This window comes from Camelus bactrianus, chromosome 3 (assembly GCF_048773025.1).
Source record: "Camelus bactrianus isolate YW-2024 breed Bactrian camel chromosome 3, ASM4877302v1, whole genome shotgun sequence".
In the NCBI taxonomy this organism is placed as follows: domain Eukaryota; kingdom Metazoa; phylum Chordata; class Mammalia; order Artiodactyla; family Camelidae; genus Camelus; species Camelus bactrianus.
Genome location: NC_133541.1, coordinates 54,899,986 through 54,909,671, shown reverse-complemented (window position 1 = coordinate 54,909,671; position 9,686 = coordinate 54,899,986). Strand labels below are relative to the sequence as shown.

The 9,686-nt window shown below is 45.5% G+C and overlaps 1 protein-coding gene across 1 annotated transcript in view; it reads right to left on the bottom strand.

Moving 5' to 3' along the window:
* Window positions 1–1,115: 1,115 nt before the first annotated feature.
* Window positions 1,116–9,686, bottom strand: part of CMYA5 (cardiomyopathy associated 5) — a 197,841-nt gene continuing 189,270 nt past the window's right edge. Inside the window, exon 17 of the mRNA XM_074360286.1 lies at window positions 1,116–2,319. The gene's annotated coding sequence lies outside the window, so the exon portion shown is untranslated. The remainder of the gene's footprint in view (window positions 2,320–9,686) is intronic.

The following is a 9,686-nucleotide window of genomic DNA, read 5'->3' as shown; positions in this document are numbered from 1 at the left end:
TGTGCGCCAAGTTCATTTTCAAGCCATCTGTTTGGACACCACAATATACTTCCAGATAGAAACAATGGTATAAATGGTTACATTCACAGGTCCATCTAGAGAAGCTTATTTAATATATAACTTTACCTGGAGCACCTGACTATTCCTGATACTCCAACTGTAATGAGCCACTATTTGTGTCTGTTTCATTAACAGAAAAACAAAATCCAGGCTCCAGCTTGGAAGGCAGCAACAGAGCTCCCGTTTTCCTCTAGTGGGAGTGGTTTCCCTTGCAGTTGCCTGAGACTCCAGGCTCTTGGGGTCAAGGAAAGAGGCAGGAACTCTTCCCCAGGCTCTGGGGACTTGCTCTTCCTCTGCTGGCTCTTAAACCTGACCCTTGGAGGGTGCTGGTAACCAGCAAACGTCTCACTGGTCTAAGGTGAAATATAATGTTGAAGTTCTAGGGCAAAAAGTTTCTCACAAAGCAAAGTGTATTCACCTTAAAGAACCACTCTATTCTTGAGATGACTTTTCTCAATTTAGGGTGTTGAATTATCTTTTTAGAAATGATTGGAGTCAATGGTACTTGTTTTCTTAATATCCTTTCTTGGAAAAATAACAGGGGCAATCCTATGTTGTTGGTCGCCAGAACTGCATTCCAAAATTTGGCGAACTCCAGTTCTGAGAAGCACTGCTCACTACCTCCCATTACTTGGGTCTGTTGGGGAAGGTTTTGGCTGTTGTGTCCATCCCTCGGGGCTCTGGGAGGGGTGAGCCAAGGTGAAGTGAGGGAGAGATGGAATAGGAGGGGTCCCTCATCCTTTTCTATTGGTGCATGGGACCATATGGCTCCTCACAAGTTAAATGCCCCAAAAGAGGGTCTGATCACTCCATCATTCATTCATGCAATAGATATTAATTGAAATCCACTGGCCCAGTCTACCAATTTCATTTCCTGATGGGGCTTCCTGGCTCTAGTCACTACCAGGTCCTGTCCATCTCGGTAGTAGAAATAGTTTTCTAATCTTATCACTACCCTTTTCGGAAACTTTCAATTGTGTCCTTACTGTGTGTGAGGCCTTGAACTTATGGTATCCGCTGTATCTGAGTCTTTACCGAGAAAAAGGCGCCAGAGAGAAGCTGAAAGTTGGTTTTATTAAAGGCTCAGTGAGACACAGGGGTACACGTGGAGGTACTTTGGTGCAGGGAGCAGAGTGAGACACACAGTCGGGGAGCAGGCTCACCACCTGGTCCTGGGAAGAACCAGCACTGCTGGGTCCCGGGCAGGGCCTGGGCTGGGTGTATAGAAATATGCATCCCCAGCAGACTCAGCAGGGGACCACTGATGCCCAGTGGCCCCAGGAGAATGTGTGTGAGTGGGTGTGCCCACAGCAGAGGGGGCTCGATTCCTGGCTGACGTAGTGGCTGCACCAGTGGTAGAAGAGGTCTTGTTTGGGAGCACGAGGGAGCCGCCTCCAGGGAACACCGGTGCTGTTTGCGGGACACTCACTCTGAGCGAGTCAGGAGCGGACAGAGCCTGTGGAACCCCAGTTAGTCCTGTTACTTTAAAACTTTTATCCTTCTGTTCTGATGAGCTCTGAGGTTGTCGCGGGTCATACAGGCTTTGGGAACACAGTTCCTGAGAAAGACAGTTGATGAGAAATAGTTGCAGGGCTAAAACGTATCCTTCCACTGTTGTTTTGAGAAAAGAATGCTGTCAAACAGAAGATGTTCTGCACTGGGGACATGTTGATGAGAGCAGCTAATTACAGAATCCAACCTGACACAGAGAACTGGAGCCCTGGGCCTGTCACAGTCTCCCCAGGGCCTCTGTTGTGGTGTCTGCAGATTTGTGCTTTGTAGGCAGTCTGCTTCCTCATTTGGTTTGCAGCCAGGGGATGGGGTGAAGATGAACGGATCATCTGACAGTGGTGACTTCTGGAATGGAATATGGTTTGGGGCTCCTTGGGTGATGGGGGGTGACCTATGTTTAGACCTTGTGGGCCTGAGTCGGGTGTGGCCCGCAGCATCTGCCATGTCACCCAGCTCCGAGCTGTTTGCCCTCTGAGACAATGATGGCTTCAGAGCACCCTGGATGGGTCAGAGCAGAACTAGCATTGCCGTAACTGGGAGACAGGCCTGCAGTTTAACCCGCTGCTCCTCGGGGTCCTTCCCTGACTTAAGCACCAAGGTGATCAGGGCCTCCCAGCTGCCCAGGGGGCGTGCCCTGGCTTCCTCCTTCAGTTTTTCACAGGCAGAAGTTCCGTTCCTCCCAGGTCTGCTTGTGGAACCCCGATGGCGAACCATCTGTTCTCAGTGTTTTCCCAGGTTGCAAACTTACTGCAGGGAAGACGGAGTGTTTTACAAACTCTGCAGCTATTAGCTTCCCTGCTAATCATACTTCGGGGTAGTGGGGCGCTTTTCTGACGGTAAACTCTCTTTAAGCTTGAATCACTGAAAATGTACACTATCAGCAATGTTGGGAGGAAGCAAATTCCAGCTGACCGAGCAGAGAGGGCTCTGGAAATCTCTTGGCCTCTGCTCTGTTTCTGTTGTCTAAGTCTCCTTTCACGAGGAAAGATTTTAGCCTTCAGGAAGGACGCTCCGGAAATAATATTCATGACCAACGGGCCTGCCCAGATCACAAGCCCATCCCTACCCCGACCCCCGCCCTGGGCTCGCTGACTGACATTTCTTCCAAGCCACACGTTACAGGGGAAAGGCAGCTCCTTAAAGAAAATGTGGTGGTTATGACCCCAAGAAAGGAAAATGGATGGCGACTGGCCACAGGTACTTTGCAAGTTCAGGACTTCCATGGAGCTCTAAAATTCAACAACCCTAGCATGCGGTAGGGCATGGGTCATGGGTGGAACCTTAGAAATGTGGGACCATAGACCATTCCCTCTCTCCAGAGGGAAGAGGGGTGATGGGTGGTGAGGGGGAGGTAGGGGTGGGTAGAGGGGCCTCAGGAGGAATGGCCATGCTGGAGGGGTGGTTCTGGGAGCTCTTCCTTGCCTTTCTTGAGGACACCTTTCTTTAATCAAGGGCTGCAGCTTTCCCAGAGGCATTGTGAAACTGCTGCTGGATCCTTCTTCCGAGATCAGAGGATTAGAAGTAATTCCCACAAAGTTTCCTTGGAGTCCATGCATCTGACAGCTCAGATTAGGCTTAATGGGGAAAGGCAGCCAAGGAGCTAAAATTTTCAGAGGACTCTGGGGAGGATCCCCCGGAAAATGTTTTCAAATTCTGGACAATGAACGTTTTTGTTTTTGTTTTTTTTTTTAATGACTAAAATTGGAGCCTATGACATATCGGCAAATGGAAGCTGAGTTCTTGTGAGGACAACCATAAAATCAGAAATTATTCAGAGTAAAGGCAAGAACCATTGTAGGTTTCCACAGAAGCTTCAAGCCCAGGACTGAAAGGCAGGTTCTGGTGCCAGGCATGGCTGGGGACATGGGGAAGGCCATTCTAATCATGACACGTCACTCAATCCAGGGCTACAGTTCCCAGGTCAGGAGGCAGGGCAGCATCATAACCTGAGTCCCACCAGATTCTGTTTCTGATGGAGCCTCTGAGGGCTACAGATGGTGCAGCATGGCTCAAACCTAAACACAGACTTAAGAGAAGGCATGAGTTGGGAAATATGGGCAAGAGGGCACATGGTTGGTGGTGACTTCAAGTGCAGCTAAAAAGGAGGGGGGCAAGGATTGGATGGAGGAGTTCCAGTGTGTCCACCCTTGGCCACCCCTACTCACCAGAGGAGCTAAATGTGAAGCTGCCATGTGACATTATCAGAGCAGAAAAGGCTCCATTTGCCAATTCTCATCAGGAAAGAGGTAGATCTCTGCTCTTAGCTGATAACCCTTAATCCGCATCTTTGTCTAGCAAGCAATCCAACTTGGTCTACAGATATGACAATTTGACCTAATACCTACAAATGGACTTTGGCTGCCTAAGATCAGTCAGGATGAAGAGAGAGAATAAAACAGGTAGGGCTTGATATTTGATCCAGAGGAGAGAAGCAGAAGGAAGCCAGAAGGTTGGGTTAATGTGGAAAGAGTGAATACACCTTGCATGTGGAAGAGCTTGGCCAGCAGAGAGCAAGCACCCCATACTGTTAGTGGTACTCCTACAAGAACTCTGCCAAGTAAGTATATTCCTGGGAAAGCATTTTGCCAAGTGGTAGGCTGATTGGAAGCCTTTTTTTTTTTCCTTTCTTTTTTCTGCTGGTATGTGTGTAGTTAACATTCACTGTGTCATTCCACCCGTATTAGAGTCAATCTGTTTTGCATCTATCTGGGTCACGACATTGTATGCTCCTTGAGGTTAAGGATGGCGTCTCATTCATCTTGGCATCCCAGAATCTGGCACAATCCTTCACATGTCATCAGACCTCAGTCGTTGTGGTTGTGTTGAATGGAAAGCAGCATGGATGGGGATACTTGCAAAAGTCTCCTCATGCTAATTACAGCCAGCTCCTTACCCAGTTCCCCAGTCATCAGGTCCTCAGAAGTGTGGCTCTTCCTGAACGCACTCACTCGGATCTGTGACCCTCTGGGAGGTTTGCTGTCCTTCTGAGGAGGAGGGAGAGGTGCCTGCCCTAAGGATAGGCTAGCCAGGCCGCTTCATTGCCTGCTGTGATCCTGAACATCCCAGCAACTGCCCATCGTCCTCCTAAGCTACTGCACATATTTATCTCCTGTTGACAAGCATCAAACCAAGAAAGGCTTACGAGTTACCAATGGGAATAAAGCAAAACACTTTCTTATCCAAGCATTTCCAACACAGCTGCCTTTGTTCTATTATTGGTCATCACCTTGGGGATGGCTTTGAGGACAGGGAGCCCTGGGCTTTTAACCTTCTGGGAAACAATGTCTACAGGGATTTTTCAGGTGGTCTTTTGCTGACTGGCAATATGTGCTGGACATGTTAATGGGGGGTAAAATGTAGTTTTGAGAAATAGGTATTTCTTCTTTTTTTAAAGAAAGAAACAGTGTTTATCCTTGTCCAGAAGATGCTCATACCCATTCCACTTTCATCACCAGCCCTGTGAATTCTCAGGCTGCTCCTTTCTCCATGGGGCCTAATTTAAGGATGTGAATGAAAACACCTGCACCTCAACCTGGGCGAGTTCCTAGGGCTGTGCAGGGTGAGAGGCATTAGCTGATGGGCACTGTTGTGCTTGGCTGCTGAGGGAGTGCAGTCAAGCGAAGTGTGTACGCCCAAACAGTCACGGTGGTTATCTCCAGAAGGTGGAATAGCGGGTGATATTTAGTTCTTTCTTGTATTTTTCTGAATTAATTGGATTTGGGGGCAATTAGCATGGGCTATTTTATAATCAGAAAAATTAATACAGCCATTTTTAGAACGGTCCAGTGAATCAGGGCTCTTGTGTGTTCTCCAAACACAGCCTGCTTAAGGCAGCCCACTCCGCATCCTGTTCCTTCTTGCCTTGCTGGGAGTGCTCCCATGTACACTTATTCCAAGTGACCGCCCCAGCCCTACATCTCAAGGCCCACCCCTCCACAGACTATCCCCCTGACAAGGCCCCAGCGATGTCCCCACCCCTTTATGAAGCTCTGTAATGCCCTGGAGCTAAAACTTCCTCATATTCCAGTATCGCTCTCTTCACAATTTTTATAATTGATTTCAGTATATTTGTATAACTGATTTTGAAATACTCAATCAATGTATGAATTCATTCTCCTTGTAAAGATAAAATCACCCCTGGTCTTCTCCCTCCATCCCCAGGGTTAAATTGCTATTATCAATTGGTGTGTTTCCTCCCCAATTTTTCTGTTATGTACATACTTAAATGCAAACATAGATACTATATAGACATGTATTTTTGTTTGTTTTCCTTTCTATTTTCATAAATAGTGTATTTTAAGGCACTGCAATTTTATTTTTTGCTCAATAATGTATCTTGAAGCTCTATCCATTCAATAACTCTCTAAGTGCTACAGAGTATTCTAAAGTATAGCTAGTAATTCCTCAGTCTTGGATATTTAGATTGTTTCCAGCTTTTCATCATTACAAGCAATGACCATCCTGGGGATGCCGCTGTGCATAAGGATGGTGTATCTTGGCGAGAGTTACTGAGAAGTGAAATTGCTGAGTCAGAGAATATGTGAATTAAAAAAAATTTTTTTCAGTAGATTCTACCAGATTGCTCTCCAAAGTGGTTGCGCTAATTGTATTTCCAGTGGGATTGTGTGAACATACCTGCTTCCCCACACCCTTGCCAAATCCGAGTAGCATCAAATATTTCAATTATTGTCAATCTGGTGAGTATGATACATTATTGTTCAAAATTTTCCCTGATTATCAGTGAGATTGAGCAGATTTTCTTAAGTTTATTTGTACTTTCTTGTATATAAATTGCTTGTTCATTTAAAAAAATTTTTCTTGTTTTTGGAGAGAGGGAAAATCTTTTTGGGAGAGGGAGTTTGTATGGGCTGTTGATGTGTTCTAGATAATAATCCCTTGTGATTCACATGTGTTGCAAATATTTTCCCTCAGACTTTGCCTTTTTTTTTTTTTAACTTTATGAATGATTGTCTTTTGTACAGAAGGTTTGTTTTTTTAAGAGTCAAATTTATCCATCATTTCTCTATGTTTTACTTTCTACTGGCTCAATAATATCTGTGGCTTTGCATTATATATTTTATCTTTCTTTTCTCAACTTCCTCGTGCCTGCTCCATCTCACAAAGCTTGGCGTGTGTGTGCAGTGAAGACTTGGAAGGACTATTTGAGCCCATTGCTGTCCTACTGCACATTCCTTATCTGTACTGACACCAACTCCAGTGACTGCAACCAATTCCTCCCTTCCTAGGGAATTATGAAAAATCAACTCGTTGGAAAGTAGGCCTTTGGCTGGGGTTGTGGAATCATTTATGGCTGTAGACATTTGTCTTTGTAAGGTCTTAGTTATCTTTAATTCCCACTCCAGAAAAATAAATCTTATTATTAGACAATCAAGCACACATGGAGTCCAGGAGAGAGAGAAAAAATAGAAAGAAAAGAAAAGCTCTTTCTGTTTCGTTCATTCATGCATCTATTCATTCATTTATTCAGTCAGTCAGTCAGTCAACACATATTTATTAAATGCCTGTGATGTGTCAGGTACTTGGCTCTGAATTTGGAACCCAACAAAATATCCCTGCTCTTGTGGAGCTGACATTCTAGCTACACGTTTCTCTAACTTGTCACAATGAATGGGTATCAAACCCCCCTTGAAGAGACATTTGGGACCCTCCTCTGCTCACATGATGGCAGTTGGAGAGAAATCCCATTGTGCCATAACTGTGTTTCTTTAAACCCTGTGTGATTCAGAGTCTGAACTTGGGGCAGATTTGTGGATATCAGAATAAAGGTATCGCAAAGTACAGAAACCTCCAGGCTAGTCACTTGAACTGTCTTTAAACATGTCTCTATATCATTCTGAGCTCTTACATCTACAGACAAAGTTGAAGCCACTTCTATTTTCAACACAAATGCATTGAGCCCAGGGTTCTACTGGGGTCACCAGAACTGCAGTGGGCCTGGCATCTTGTTGTGGTTCAGCCACCAATCAGTAAGGGACCACACTGATTTTCACCTTTGCCTCTATTTTGGTTTCCTACCACTTCTTTCTTTTCCAAAGGCTTTTGGAATATTCTGAGAAAAGAGAGAAAATGATTTAAAGAAAAGAACAAGTTTTGTTTTGACTTCAGTTTTCTCTAGCAGTATCTAGACAGACACTGGCCGTATCTAATAGTAGATTCTTTGGGGTACAGCCATGCACAGCAATACTGAGCAGTGGTTACAGATATAAGATACATATATATACAGACATAAGCTCTATATACTGACCCAGGAAGAACTCACGAAAAACACATTCAAAAGAAGAGGGATGGTGTAACTCCATTTGGTAGGAAAAAGAAACACCCCTGAGTCAGTGTGTGTGCGTGCACGTGGGCACAGGTGCCTAAGAACCACCTCCAAGGATAAATGCCAAACTGTAGCAAAGTTACTGTTACGGTTTTCAGGGTTTGGGGAGGAGCGGGTCATGGGGGATATCTTACCTATTGTTGAAAACATTTCCATAATATTCGAATGCTTTATTATGAGAACATGCTATTCTATAATTGTAAAAAATAAAGATAACTAAAAATATTTTCTGTAGCTTTGGACAGTCACTTTTTTTGGTGATGCCCGGGATCTAGAAACACTTGGCCCCTTGGGTACTTCTGTCTGATCTCAGACCTGTCCATTCTCACACTTTCTGTCATTTCACAGGATATGAATGAAAGGCTTCTACTATGAGATTAAATTAATATTTTGTAGTGTTGTATAGTTCACAAAAAGGTATTTCTCTTTTAGTAATATATTGATATTCAATTTTCACAATAGTTCAAAGAGGTGAGGTCTTACATCTCCTTTTTGCAGATAAGAAAACAGGCTCTGAGAGGCGGGATGACTTGCCCAGTGTTGTAGTGGACTTGGGGTCTCTGCCCTGCTGATGGTGAAGCACTCTTCCTTGGAAACAGCAGCCCTGTGTGTCCCATGTCGCTGCCTTGGGGAGCAGGAGCAGAAACCTGACCTGGGCTCAGCCAATCAGATGCCCCAGGAACCTGAACGTGGGACTGAGAGTCACGATCCACACTGGCAGGACCTATAAGGTGTAAACCCAGGAGTTGTCTGCCTTGTGGGCAGGCAACCCCTCCCGAGCGGGCCCTGTCCCCTCTGTGCTGTCACCTCCACCATTGCAGTCATATCTCCATTCACAAACACTGTCACTGAGCTGCAACACTTCTATTGAAGGCGGCGTGGAATTAGGGGAGGAAAACTGTTTTGCTATAATAACACAGCTGTGGGAGACATGACAGATGTGCTGCATGAATCAGATTTCTTTGGCTGTAAACACTCCGCAAATTTGGGTGTGTGAGTAGGGGATGTACACCTTCGTTTCACACAAATAGTAACTCCAGGCTGCATCCCTGCTCCATATCTGGGGGAATCCCAGACAGGCAATTGTCATTATTTATTGATAATTATCCTCAAGTACACCCAGTGCCTTATGTAAGTTTCGTGGGTGCGCCTATGCGGGGGCACAGGTAGGGAAAGAAAGGAAGAAAAGATGCCGTTTTTCTCTGCTTTCTCCATGTTCACCCTTAACAGAAACCTAAAAATTACAGTGTGGGAGGCCAGCTGCTTTAATAGTCACAATCCTTCACTCCTCCCTGTGTCCACAACCTTCACCAGGTAACTTTGCAGAACCTTCCCCCAACTCCGGTTCTGGGCTGGGTTACGTGGTTTGCTTTAGCGAATGGAATGTTGGCAGATGTGAGATCAGCTGAGGCTTGAAAAAGCGTCTGAGCCTTTCCACTCTCTTGCTTCTCTGCAGTCACTGTGAGAACATGCCTACACTAGCCTACAGGAAGACAGTGAGGGGCAGCAGGGCTGAGTGACCTCAGTCCAAGCCATCCTGGAACAACGTCCAGCTCAGCCCCAGACACATGAGTCAGCTCAGCTGAGACCAGAACTGTCCACCTGAGCCCAGCTTACATCACCGACCTGCAGACTCTGAGCTAAAGAAATGCTTACTATTACACGTTTGCTGAGGTTTTGTGCTTGCTTTTTATGCGGTATTACTGGGGCAATTGATAACTGATTCATATTACAGGAGGTGTATCTGCATAGGTCACTGTGGTACATTCCT